This window comes from Sminthopsis crassicaudata, chromosome 3 (assembly GCF_048593235.1).
Source record: "Sminthopsis crassicaudata isolate SCR6 chromosome 3, ASM4859323v1, whole genome shotgun sequence".
Lineage (NCBI taxonomy): Eukaryota > Metazoa > Chordata > Mammalia > Dasyuromorphia > Dasyuridae > Sminthopsis > Sminthopsis crassicaudata.
Window position 1 is genome coordinate 370873035 of NC_133619.1, and position 15464 is coordinate 370888498.

The window sequence follows — 15464 nt, forward strand, 5'->3', positions numbered from 1 at the left end:
GATGGAACAGTGGATAAAGTGCCAGGTCTCAAGCCATGAAGACTCATCTTCTTGAGTTCAATTGTGTCTTCAGACACTTACTTATCATGTGGCCATGGGCATATCACTTAACTATGTTTGTCTAAGTTTCTTCATTCATAAAATAAGCTGGAGAAAGAAATGGCACACACTTCAGTATGTTTGCCCCCAAAAATCCCAAATGGGATCACAAAGAGTCACACATAACTGAAATGATTGAACAACAACAAAAAAACTGACAACTCTGTGAATTGGATGCTATTAATATCTCCCTTTTATAGATCTGGAAAATGAGGCTGAAGCTATGTGATTTGCCCAGGATCTTGTGCATATCTACATATTCAAATGCATGCCTTTCTGAGTCTAATTTCAGTACTCTATGCACTATTTCAGGCTTATATTCCATTAGAAAATATAGTTATCTGGTCCTTTGAAAGAAATAATTTCATTTGTCAAAATCAGTTTCTGGTGAATGTCAAGAATGACTACTTCTTTTTTTTTTTTTTTTTTTTTTTTTGAGGCTGGGGTTAAGTGACTTGCCCAGAGTCACACAGCTAGGAAGTGTTAAGTGTCTGAGACCAGATAGAGAATGACTACTTCTTTATCCTTGGGAAGTTTTCAAAGCATTTTCATATCCACCATTTCCTTTAGCTCACAAAACTCTTGGGTGGGGGTAGCACAAGGTTATCTTTTCCCATAATATATGAACTTTTCAAAGTATTTTCACATGGTCCAAGTTAACTGTATTAATTGATCTATAATTCTAGAATCATGGAATATTGTAATTGGATGTTATTTTTTAATTCAACCCAGTCCAATTACATATCAGGAAAATGAGGCATAGAAGAGTCGAAGAGGAAAAAAAAAAAGTGTTAGAAAACATTGAGGAAGTAAAGACATCACATTTATCTAAAGGAAGAAAAATAACTGTAATCATGAAAAAAATGTACATATTGTTATGCCATGCCTTCCTTTGATTGTTCTACCTCAATTTCCCTTAATTGTTCTGCCTTAGTCCCCCTGGTTGCAACATCTCCCTTTCCTGATCATTAGAACTGATATAACTTAGGGCTGGCTACTCTAAGGTTATAAATTGCCAATGTTTAATCTAGATAAGGAGAAAGATCTTCTATCCTAGACATCATGACTCCAGACCTTCCCAATTTATCAGAATGACCAGAGCTCACTCTGCCTGGGGAGTGACACTTCTGTCATTGTTCTTCTTTATCACTAAAATCCTATAAAGAATCTCAGAAATCTCACATTCAGTGAACTATACTTTGATACTTATTCAGCCATGGGGGCAACATGGATCCTGTTTTGCCCTCAGCACAATCTCTCCCTCTCAAATAAAATATTAAAAACTCTCTAATCTCCATCTTGCCTTAGTTTCTCTGGGATTACAATATCTGGGAGTTTGTTCCATGTCATTTATTCATTCATTTATTTGTTTGTTTGTTTGTTTGTTTGTTTGTTTGTTTGTTTATTACTGCTTACGAGTTATATGCATGGGTAATTTTACAGCATTGACAATTGCAAAACCTTTTGTTCCAATTCTTCCCCTCCTTCCCCCCATCCCCTCCATGCATTAACTGCTTGCACTTTGGATTTAGATAGCTACCATGACATTCAACTCAATTGTGTCATATTTAAAAGGCAAAGAGACTATTGCTAGGTGCCATTGCTTGGGCAATCTACATAGAAAATTTATAGAAAGGACTGAGACTTTGAGAATCTTTTAGCTCCAGTGATTTGTTACAGATGATGATTGTTGAGGGGATACACATGGACCCTTCTGCTCCAACCAAGATGACATCCCATATCCTTACAATGCCAGTAGCTCAGTCTTGGCTCAGGGTATTTTTAATTTTATTTATTTTATTTTTTTGGCTGATGCAATTGGGGTTAAGTGACTTGCCTAGGGTCACACAAGTAGGAAGTGTCAAGTGTCTGAGATCAAATTTGAACTTAGATCCTCCTGAATTCAGGGTTGGTGCTCTCTCTACTGTACTACTTAGCTGGCCCTCAGGATATTTTTTATAAAGATCTTTGCTTTGCCAATTTGGGCTTCCCATCAAATTCTATTTATCCCTGGCTGAGTTTCACTTCCTCCCTGATGTTTCCCTTGACCACTCAAAATCCCCATGAAAATTTGATATTCAAAAACAGAACTCTTAAGAGTCACAGAGAAGTTATTAATATAGAAATATAGTAACACAGAATATAGATCTGAGTGAGAGAGGGAATTGAACACATTAATCAAGTTTCCTCTACTTTCTCTTTTTCTCCCTTCCTCCCCTTCCCTCTTTTCCTTTCCCATTTTTTTTTTTTTTTTACTTCCCTGCCCTGTGCTCCCTTTCCTAATGGTTTAGCCACTCTGTATCTAAGCTTCAGAGGGAAAAGCTGGCTGCCTTTTCACCTTTCAGAAGTGAGTAGTCCATAATTCCCATTCAATAAGTCTAAGCTCACTATCAAGCGAAGGGACCTAGGCCTTCCTTTAGCGTTAATTGGGGTCAAGGCACAGTCTAGAATCAAAAAGACAGAAGGCAAGACCAAGCAGACAGAACAATTAAGAATAAAAATTAGGTTACCTGGTTGGAGTTTAAAAAAATGGAAAGCTTAATGTGGCATTGAGATAAAGAACTGAGATGACAAGAGTAAGTACAAAGATGGAACCTTAAAGTAAGCTGAAATCTGCAGGGTCAATTTCTTGAAACACAGCCTCTTCTTCAGGTTAATCTTACTTGCCTAGTAAGCCCTCTCTCCTATTTTATCCCTGACATTCCCCAATATAAAGAATGTCATCAACTATCTGCTATGTAAATCTTCAGAAAGAGTCTTTATCACTTGGCTTTTACATCATTAAATTTTCAACTCAGGCTAATCTTGAATTCTTCTCATGATATCCAGGGCTCCCCAAATGTCCATAGAAGGTCATTCAACAGCCCAAACAGCTACCAGCTTGGGATCAATAAGGGCCAATTCTACACAAAGAAGTCAAATATGTGGCTAGGGTATGAATAAGCAGTCTAAGAAATTGTAAAAAGGTCAGGTAGCAAGTACCAGTTCTGTAACTAGCAAAAGCATGTGTACATATTTGGCATTTTACAGAAACCCCTAGGCTTAGTTTGATTAGTTATTAAAATTATGGTGGGCCTGTGGGGAGAATCACGATAATTGGTATAGGTCATAGATAATCAAAAATGTTGCTCCCAGGGGGATGAAACCTATTAAAATCAGATATTTAAATCTCTTGGCCAGATCCACATTCCACTCACGTGCAAAATGACTTGTCCCAAATCTTGGTCTCTAAGGAAGAAGGCAGACATTTTCCATTGTTCTTTATTTGGTGCTAATTAACATTTTCAAGTGGGCTGACTCAGACAAAGCTGAGCATACCACCAAAGAAATCATTCTATTTAGCTTCCAGATCATAGCTCTATCTTATTAAAGAATTAGCTTTTAATATTCTGAATGGTTGGATTATTTCAACCCATGTCACCAAAGCCAGAGATTGAACAAATAATCTTGAGTCTAATGTCACCAGAGCAGAACAGAAAGCACTCCTTTCAGAGAGTTGCATTAACTCTTTCTAGTAAAAGGTAGTGTGGAATAATGGGAAAATACTGGATTTGGAGTTAGGTATTCTGCATTAGAATCTTAGTTCTGCTAGCTCGGTGATCTTGGGCAAGTCTCTTCAAATTCCTGGGTCTTATTTTATCTATAAAATGAGTAAAATGAAGTAGATTATTTTTGTATTGTTTCCAGCTCTAGATCCCACGAGTATATTTTAAACTTGTCATTTGAAGTATCAATGCTTGTACCTAACTCCTTGCTAAACCAGCAAGTGGTACCTCTGTGTAACCCTCAAAGTTCTAGATGCTCCTCTCATACTTCCCAAAGTCCTGTGAAGAGGACTGGGCACATTCCTTAACACTTTCTCTCAATATAACACTCTCACATCATTAATATCACTTAGCTTCTTCTCTTCCTTTGAGGTTAATTTGTACCTGGTCCATATCCTACTAACAGTTATTTATAGACCCCAGGAGAATATCTCTGATTTTTTCTATAGTACCTCATGCACAGTTCTCATCTGTACACCAACCCATTCTCTTATACTAAGGGACTTATGTATAACTCTTGAACACCTTGGTCCCTAAGTTCAACAAATTTCTCAATTCTCATGACCTCCATTTTCATTCTTCCTTAACCACATATGGATATATCCTTGATTTGTCCATTATCACATAATTATTCCACCTTTATGACCTAAAACTCTGGAATTCTTCTCTAATGTAGATACTCATTACATCTTTCTTGGACTATTTTAGTAAACTTCTCTTTGCTTTCCTTGACCTTACTCTTTTTTTTTTTTCCATCAAACTGACAAATTAACATTCATACAACACTCCTCTCCTCATTCAAGAATTTTCAAGTCTTCATTGCTTTTAGTATCACAACAAAATTCTCAGCCTGGAATTTAAAGCACTCCACACATTAACAACTACCTAAGTTTGTTATTCTCTTTTATACTCTCTACTTTAAACTTGCCATTTACTCTTCCCTATTTGGATCATTCCATCTTCAGATCTGGTTCCTTATCCCACAGATTATTTCTAATCTGAAATTTTCTCCCTATCACTTTTCATTATCACCTTAAGATCACTTGTGGTGATGGTGATGTTCAGCCATTTTAGTCATGTGTTACTTTTCATGACCCCATTTGCGGTTTTCTTGGCAAAAATACTGGAATCATCTGCCATTTCCTACTATACCTCATTTTACAGAAAAGGAAATTGAGGGAAACAAGATCAAATAACTTGCCTAGGATAACATAGCTAGCAAGTGTTTGAGGCCTGATTTGAATGCAGGAGGATGAGTCTTCCTTATTCCAGGCTGAGTGCTCTATCCAAAATGCCATTTTATTGCCCTTAAAATCTCTCTCTCTCTTTAAAGTCACACCTTCATGAGACTTGCCCTTATACCACCTAATAGCTACTGCCCTCCTGAATCATAAATTATGTTCCATTTATCTGTTTTGCAGATTATATTGTCTAGTGGGAAGTAAGTTCTTTATGTATAGTATAGTTCCTATGTATACCTTATGTATGGTTTTGTTTTGTGTTTCATTCTTATATCCACAGACATACTATAGTACTTTGCAGATAGCATACACTTAATAAATATTTGTTGAATCAAAATGAAATGAATTGAATGGAATCAAAGCTGTGGAGTATTTATTCATCATGATATAAAAGGTAACAGCAAGGCCCTTTCCTAACTCCCAATTTTTCTCAAACTAGACTTCATATCTAGAAGACTATTCAGTTTCCAAGACATTCTATTAAAATGCAAATACCCCCAGAAATGTTAACAACTTAAGCTTTTTTCAACAAACAGCTTGAATAAATTATCAGGCCAGTTTCTTGACTGTTCAAGTTTTGATGGAGAAGAGTGGGGAGGAGGAAAGAGTAAAAAGAGGCGAGGTGAGAGAACATATGGGCAGGAAGCAAAGAGACAAGCCATTCTGCCTGTTGTCCCACTCATACCTCCTTACCACTCCTTTCCTCTCCTGCCCATCTCCCAAGAAGTTTTATCAATCTGTCCCTGCTAGTGAATCTTGGCAACTCTATTTAGGCCGGGCTGACACAGGCGGGGAGATCCAGGGAACTTGGAGTTAGAGACAGGAAAGCAAACTGAAACGGACTGTTCTGTACTCTAGATGTTTAATCCTTTGCTCAGAAGCAGGATAGCAGATTAAGCTACCAGGTGGAGGAATATCTGGGTTCAATTCTTGGATTTCCTACTTTACAAATTAAAGTACTGAAAGACTCAGTATCTCTGTGCCTCCAATTATGCTTACTTCTCTGAGTAGCTTTTGCCCTCCTATAGGCTCATTCAGGTTAGAGTGTGTTTTCAAAGGTGTATTCGCTGTATTGTACACTATAGAGTACATAATCAAAGAATGAACAAAGGGAATTAGGAGAACAAGTTTAAATTACTTATGGAGATGTATAATAATGGCTCCATCTAATAATTATACTATATTCTACAGGACGTTAAATGTAAAGGCATAATAGCAGGATAGCAACTTCTATCAGGACTACTTACAGATAGATGGATAGATAGAATATAAATAATAAAAAAATCCCAATCTATTATTAAAAATAATAGATAAATAAGCACAAGCTATGTGCCAGGTACTAACCTCTATAAATATTCATTCATTTTATCCACATAGGAATCCTTAGGAAGTTGGGACCATTACTATCCCCATTTTATAGATAAGAAAACTGAGACAGAAAGATATGAAATGACTTGATCAAGATTACATAGCTAGTAAATCCTAGCTTAGTAGGCCTTTCTGACTCCAAATCTATTAGAATAGACCACTGCCACCTGTCTATCTCTAAAATGAATAGGCTCTGCTCTACCTCTAAATTAATTAATCCCAAATTACATCATAAAAGATGAGAATAGATGATGGTAAATGGATTGTGATCGTGATCATGATAACAATTCACACTGAAATTTTCTTTAAGGCTTATAAGGTTCTTTACATACATTAACTGCTTTGATTACAGGAAATACCCAAATAGGATTGTCCAAAGGAAAAATGAAAACAAACTGAACTCTCATTCTCTCCAAAAGATTGAGTGACAAATGCTAATACTCAGACTAGGTGATTTTATTACATTCTTACTCATAAATAACTTGTCTTGAAAGAACCTTCTATATTTCTAAAATAAACCTTCTCTAAAAATCATGTATAAAAGAAGAAGAAAAAAAAAAAAAACCTGATAAACGAGAACTAGATTAAAATCTTTCCTCCTGAGGATATATTTCAGTATTCTTAAAGGTAAAGTTGTCAGGAAAGATGTATTCTAAAAGAATGATACTTCATATTTGGTTTATATTTCAATGACAATACAGGCATGTTTTATCATTCAAATCCCTCCTGTCTACATTTTTAAAAATTTCAACTCTTGTTTTCCTTAAATAATAATAAGAATCCTTCAATCTAACTACTACTCTGACTTTACAAGATATCTTATTCAACATAGTATTAAAATTCTATCTTGTTCAGGTCCCCCTGACAACTTCCTCCTGTACCCCAATTTTTTGTTAATATAGTAAATAAGTTTTTAAATAACCAGCATAAAGTAACAATAAATAAGAAATGAGAGTGCAAAGGGGAACTTAGAAGTCATTTACAGACTAACTCATGGATCAAAGGGGCATAATGGTTACTTGAAAACTGTACATAAATTAAGTTAAAATCATATCCTGAGATCATGTGATAAATCAAAGGAAGCTAACTAGGCATTTGCCATAACAATTTTTTGGTCCTGCTAACTGCTATGAACTATAAGTTTCAGGTAGGATCCAAACATTTACATTGAGATCAATAGAACATCAAATGTTGTTAACTTTGAGATGATTTAACTAAATTAATGAAATAACTCCAAGATGGAAAATATAAACATTATAATCTATCCTCCACCAAAATATTTTTCATATGAAAAATGAAATCCCAAACACCTGCCTATCAGCAGCAGCCTCCAGCCACTGCCCCCAGCAATCCCTCTTCATCTGGGATTATGCTGTGGAATGAATGCTCCCAACTCAAATCCATTCTCCCACCCCACTCTCTTCCCCACCCCTGCCTTCCTCCACCATCTCATTTGCATCTCATACCATCTGCCTCTGAACCCCTATGCCATTTGTCTCTGTATTTTTCTTTGTTACTTATCCCTGTACCCTTTTTACCTTATCAAAGCATGAGCAAAGCATTACTTGTTGGGCAACTAGGTGGAACAGTGGATAAGAGCTCCATGCCTGGAGTCAGAACAACTTGATTTCAAATCCAGCCTCAAACACTACCTGTGGTTTTAGGCAAGTTAGTTAACTCTGTTTGCCTCAATTTCCTCACCTGTATCTCCAGTATTTTTGATGAGAAAACCCTAACCAAGTTAACAAAGAATCAGACTTACTGAACAACAACAAAACAAAACAAATATTACTCCCTGCTTTTGTCATGGTCTTTTTCAATAAGTACCCACGAAGGTAATAATTACACAAATTAAATAGCAATTTCAATACTAGGAAAAGCATAGGAAGTTCTAGAAATGGAGTCAAGATGGCAGAGCGAGGCTAGGAAGCTGCTCAAACTTTCCAATTTCCTTCCCAAAACACATAAAACAAAGCCTCTGAACAGAGTCTGACAGAATGGCACCTCTTTGCAAGGGTGTTCAGCAACAACTGAGATGGCGTCCAGGAAAGGTAGGGAGAAGTTCTTAATCACAGCAGATAAGCAGCTGAGACACTTGGTCCTGGCTCAGTAGCAGAATAGATCAGTGGGTCAGCTTCCAATCCCTGCACAGAAGGCAAATTGCTAGTCCAGAAAATTAGGCCCTGGCCTGGAGAGAACAGGTAAAGCTAACCCCTATTGTAAATAAGATATCAAACACAAGGGGCTCCTGTGCTCAAAGCCAAGGACCACAACGGTACAAGAACCTTGGGAAGTGCCCTAGGAGCAGAATTCAACCTAAAAATGTCACAAAATAGGAAAAAATAATTTGAGTACTAGATAATTTCCCTTCTCTACTCATATTCACATAAAAATATCAACACATGTACATGTGCATGTGTATGTATATAAAATAGAATCAATTTATTGTTCCCTTCCCTTGGAGATATCAAATCTGGAGTGCTATGTTTCAAAGAAAATCATATGTTAGAAAGGGCAGTGACAAGTTAGGGGTCCTTTTTCTTATACTAAAATTGAACTCACCTCCTGGGATCCTAAGTTTGACTGGAGAGTTCATGTCTTATATTGTCTGGTGCCCAGGTCCAATATGCTACTACATAGACATCTCTAAGCCATCCTGATCTGTGTATCCATGCCTTCCACATTATTGTCCAATTCCTGTTTACCAGCTTTCCCTAAAAGTATTTATAAATTTCTAGAGAACAAGGGTCATATTATTTGTAGGTATGTTCTCAGAATTTAACACAGTGCTTGTCATATAATAAGCACTTAATAAGTGGTTTTTATCATTCATACACTCATCCAAGCAACAAGGGTGATGATGAGCTTCAATATTGTGTCATGTAAGTCCCTATTGAACTAGAATGTACAACCTTAGAGAAGCAGACTGGGTGGATTTGATAACCATGAGAAAATATTTGAAGGGCTTTCAGAAGAAGTTGAATTAAATTAATTCTGCTTTTATCCTACAGACAAAAGTAGGAGCAACTGGTATAAAATGCAGAGGAATATGCTTATGCTTAATATGCGGGAAAAATAAAAGAATTTGAGATGTCTAAAAATAAAATGGGCCGTCCTTGTTGGTTTCTTATTAAATAAAGGGAAGATGCCATATTCTAGGAGATAATGTAACATTGTACAGAGGATTTTTTTACCTTGGTTCTTGGTTTAACTATATTTGGTTTAGACTTTTCCCCTCTGTATATATGTGTGTGTGTGTGTGTGTGTGTGTGTGTGTGTATATATATATATATATATATATATATATATATATATATGTTTATGTATATGTATATATGTGGAAGCATGAATACATATGTTAGAGATGAGACAAACAGTGCAGAAACTATTCATTGCACAAAGTGATATATATATATATATATATATATATATATATATATATATATATACACATAGACATTTAATGTGTGTATGTGCATGTATACATGTGTGTAGACCTTCTTAACAATGCAAATTTGAACTATATATAGAACTTACAGTTTTAGAGTGTTGCCTAATGGCCCTGAAGTAGTAAATTAGTGGCTAAGAATTATACAATCTGCTGGTATTTATCAGAGATATGATTTAAACATAGGTCTTTCTAATCCCTAAAGTCAATTCTACTATTCCATATTCTCTCTGTATCTCTCAAAAAAAAATACATACATACATATATATGTATATATATATATATGCTAAGATAGATTGTGCTTATATGTTGATATACATGTACATAAAGACACACAAAAAATACAAACACAGAGATATTATGTGTGTGTGTGCGTGTGTGTGTGTGTGTGTTTATATGTTTCTTCAGAATAGGAAATGGAATTACGATTTCATTGGAAAAGAGAACTCCCAGGTGAAGAAACAAGCAATTGCTGATAATATAGGTTAACATCTAGCTTGCAATTTATATCTTTTAAGAACTGCCTAGAGCACTGGAAGTTTTCAGTGACTTGAGCAAGATCATTTACATATACCCACACAAACACAGAGTTAGAATATGTGGTTTCCTTCTAGCTTTTCACTCTATAATTCACCTAACACAAAGCTGCCAATCTAATCTTCCAAAGACCCAGGTCTTATCATGACAGTATGTTCAAAACCATATATGGTCATTCAGAAAAAGAAACGAGTTCTAATACTATTTTTCAGTCTTGATCACTATAATTTTCTATTATAGTCTCAAATTACTTACCTTCCTTGTACTCTATATTCTACCCAAAAAAGGGCTATTAGATATTTCTTGTATATTGAGATACCATTGCTCACTATGTTTAAAGAAGCTTATTCCCCATGTCCTGAATGCATTTTCTCCTCATCTCCGCTTTTTAGCACTCTTATCTTTTCAAATCAGATGCTACTTCCTATAGGAATTTTTTCTCAATGTTCTCATTTGTTGCTACTTTCTTTTAAATAACCCTATATTTATCTATCTCTGTACATGTTACTTGCAACCCCATTGTCCTTGAGGACAATGACCATTTATTGGGGCTTGTAATTATGTTCTCCATGACTAGTACATCATAGGTATTTAATAATTGTTTGTTGAAGACACACATATACATGCAAGCATACACATAAACACAAACATATACTGTAGTGAATCTAAGCTTGAGTTTCAAGTACAGTGTTTAATTTTGTAAAAGAGCTTGAGGTATCTAGGTGACACCATAGATAGAGTTCTGTGCCTGACTCAGGTCAGGAAGACCTGAGTTCAAATGTGATTCAGATTATTACTGTATGATCTTGGAGAAATTGCTTAACTTCTATCTGCCTTAGTTTCTTTAACAGTAAAATGGGAACAATAACAGCATCCGCCTTTAAGTGTTGTGAAGATCAAGTAGGATAATATTTGTAAAAGGCATTTAGAACAGTACCTGACATACAATAGACATGTTAATAAGTACTTTTTTCCTTCTCCCTTAATCTCCTTAAAGAAAATCATATTCATTCTAAGCTTAAAAATAATATTGGGCATTGATGAAGAGAAAAGGAAGAAAAGAAGGAGAGTAAATAAGTAATCCTTTACAATAATTGTGCCTTCTCATTTTCTTGTGATTCACATTACTTAATTATGTTTCTATTCAATTATCCACACAAACTCTCCAAAAGGTTGCTCTGATTTCCTGATTCTTAAGGTTTGGGAAGCAATAATATTTTACAAAATTTTCTTGTCAAAGAGAGTTGGGAATTAAGAGTGGGACAATATAATATGGATTCAAACAAAACCAGCACTTTTAAAAGCTGTCAAATTGTAATTTACAATCTTCCTGCTCCCCCTAAACTTTGTGACCTATCAGATTATATATAATTAGGAAATATTCAATACAATAAATAAAAAACAATACAACATAGATGCTAATTTGTATGTGTATAGGGGAGAGTATTAATATGCACCCTATAGGTATCCATTTCTATTTGATTTCATTGCAGTCTATACTATCTTTGTGTAGAGTGGAGATTACTTATAATCTGCAAAAAGAAATTGTTAATGTATTTTCAAATGGTAACAAAAAAGTGGGGATTAAAGTAAAGAATGAAGGAGCAAAAGAACCTAGGAGAGCTGTACCCAGAAATTTTGGCACCCTGAGCAAACAGCACAAAAGGATGTCTAGGGCAAACTACAATAATGTGTCAACAAAATAATTTTGAAGAGGGTGGAGACTATTAGATTCTATCTGGGAGGAAGGAATTTCCAAGGTAATTCTCCTTAGTAAGGAATCAGACTCCAAAGCATTAAGTCTTACTGGAGTTACTCAATTGCTAGGTAATAACTGAGGAGAGAGAAGGCAGGCCTAGGCTGCATAGGAATTTATTTATTATATGGCCATCCTGGAGAAGAGGGAAAGGTAAGATGACAATCTTTTAAAATCATTACTTTAACTTTTTGTATCCTTTATATTTCAATGCCCTGGGACACAATGACTATTCCTTTGCCTTAGGAAGGGAAAGAACTCAGAATATTTTCGGAACCCAGCACCAGAAAGGAGAAGCAATAAATAAATGGTCTTATAAGAAAGAAATAATCAGCTCAATGTATATTTCTCTCCCCCAAATTCCTTAAATTGTAGATGTTAACTCTTTCCATGAAAAATCCCCTCATCCATAAAATGAGTAGGTTAGAATAATATAATGGAAGTAATCCTTAAGTAATATAATAGAAAATGTCCCTTCCTCCTCAAAAATGCTATGGCTGAATGAATGAGTTAAGTTCTTGTTTTAAATGGGATTATTCATTGATTCTTTTGCAAAATAGACAGATTGAAAAAAAGCAGGGGGGATTGCCTGGAAATCTCTTAATGGGGTCATTGTAAATGAATGACTAAACTAAGTAAATCTACTTGATTCAGCAGAAGTAATACTTGGCTTAACAAACCAATAAATGTCATGCCCCTTGAACCACTACAATAATGGTAAGGAAAGTATGCTCAAGGTAATTTTTATTGGTTGCTTTTACTAGCATTTAAAAGCTTTGGTCTTGGTGTTTAAAAGCCCTCAGGTTGAAATGCTGGAGAAACTGAGGCAAGATAGAGATTAGAGAGTTTTTAATATTTTATTCGAATTTCTGAGAGGAAGAGATTGTCTGGGGGCAGAGCAGAATCCATTTTGCCCCCAAGGCTGAATTGGACTTTCATCTCAAAGAATTTAGCATGGATGGTGGGATTCCAGTGATTTTTATAGGGCTCTAGTGATCAGGGGATAAAAAGATGTGTGTGGGGGGGGGAGGGGGCTGGACAGGGAGGGGAAGTAAGATAAACTGAGCACTGGTAAGTAGGAATTTCTAGGAATGGACCATAAATCCTGTTCTGACAGGTTGGGGGTGAGGAGCATAAATTCTTGATAATTTAGGAGGACTTAAGAGCAAGGATATCTGAAATGGAAGATCTCCCCCTTATCCGAGTGTAAGGGTCTGAAGAGGAAGCACGGACAGTGCAATCAGGATGTACAAAGGCCTTGAAGCCTGAGACCCTGTATGTGGTTTTCTGTGACCAGCATGGACTGCCTAGTGGGCAGAAGCCCTGGTCACATTGAGAGCCGTGTCATCAATGGGAGGCATCTCCTTCTCTAATTGGCTGTGTCAATGTGACCTCATAGAACCCATATAAGGCTGTGGGGACCAGGAAATAGGTGGATTTTTACTAGGAGTTTACAAAGTCAGGAGCTCACTAGGAGTGAGCAGGAGGTCAGCTAGGGCAAGATGTGAACATGTGGAATAAAGACTTTGAACTTGCATTCAGCTGTCTTCAGATGCTCTATTAAACCTGAGAACCATCACTCGGCGAAATGGTAACCAGATGTCTCAGAAGACCTCTGATTGAGGTAACATTGGTAAAAGAACACTGTGCAAGACAGTAGCCAGAAATAGTCTGAAGGCCTGGAAATTAGGTGTGACTGGTAATGATAGTTTCTGAATGGGAAACTACATCTGAGATAAAACATTTAGAGTTTATGAACCTAGAGTAGTCAGAACTAGAAGGAGGAGGGTTGCAACTAGGGGGGTTGAAGCAGAACAATTCAAGGAAGTAAGGCAGAACAATTTAGGTAAACTGAGGCAGAACAATAAAAGGAAACTGTGGCACAACAAAGTAAAGTAAAGTATAGTTAAGTAGGTATAGGATAGGTATAGGTTCAGGGAATGGAGTGGAGGCATGTGGAAATAGGTAGGAAAAAAAAGATAGAAAAGAAATACTTCTACTCCAAGGTAGACATTGAAACATATTTTTATTCTACATCACTCATGCTCTCCTTCTGCTCAAAAGAAAATGAAGGTGAGAGAGTAGGGCAAGGGATATGGAAAATAATTTAGTGATATAAAAATGTAGAAAAGAAATGAAAAATAATAAATTGAAATAGGAAGAGAGGAGAGATTGGTGGCCACTTAGAATCATAAAAGAATTAGTTGTTCAATAGTTTCAATCATGTCCAACTCTTCATGTAGTCCTGTGGACTACAGCATACAATTCCAAAGGACCTTAAAGATTTAGTCTAATTCTCTCATTTTATAGATGAGGAAATTAAGGTCAAGAGAAATCAAATGACTTGTTCTGAGCCAATAAGTTAGTACTTCCTTTTCTTTCCCCTTTACTATGAGAAAAAAAAAAAAACAAAAAAAAAAAAACCTTCCTGGTTGTTGTGTTCAGTCATTTAGTTACATCTGAACTTCATGATCCTGATGCAATAGGAACTGTGTCCCCCTCTTTTGGGGAGGGTGAACGTGGATTGGAAAAACCCTAAATCACAACCCCTCCTGACCTTTGGGATCATCCCTACCCTCCAACTTGATTCCTAGGGGAAACTCTCACACTACACTTCATTTGGAGATCTTACCCTGAGACATAATTACCACCCATTATTTAGTCCCTCAATTCATCTGGAGATCACTCCCTAGCCCTGGGTCATAGAAGGCTAAATAAAAATCAAAGCCCAGTATCCCAACCTTTGCTAGCTAATTCCTAATCAGGAACTGGCTCAGTGAGAGGCTTTTTTTTTTTTTTTTTTTTTTTTTTTTTTTTTTTTTTTTGCTAAAACCTCCCTTGCACACTGGAACTGTGAATTATTTTGCAAAACCTACAACACTGGCCTGGGACCCTCATTGCTTTTAGGGTATCCTCACCCCTAAACACTCCCATGGAATATAACACACCATTCTGATATCATTCTTTAGTATTCCATAATTTTGTTTTTGTTTTTTGGGAGAGATACTGTACTAGTATGCTATTTTCTTCTCCAGTGGATTACTTTTTGCCAGAATTCCTCTCTATGGCCTATCCTTTTTGGGTATCTCTGCAAACATAGCTCCTACTTTGATTGAAGTACATAAGCCCCTCTGCTATGGCAAGATTGTATTTCCTAGTGTAAAAAGGGAGGAAGAAGAACCTTGAAAAACTTTGTTAATGAATTTAGGGGGCTCTCTTTATCTTGATCAACCTAGATATCTTGAACTAAACAACAGTTATTTCCATAATCCAGGACAATCAAACTCCAAAAGAAGGTTAAAAAAAAATACAGGGATTTATGCTCACTGATCCCTGAGATCACTTGGCATCTCTTCTGACTTACCATGCTACTGACATCAAGGCTGCATTAGAATATCCAAGGACACAAAACAGTTTTATATCAAAAGCCTCTTCTGCATCTCAATCTTCTCTCACTTCCCAGTTTTATT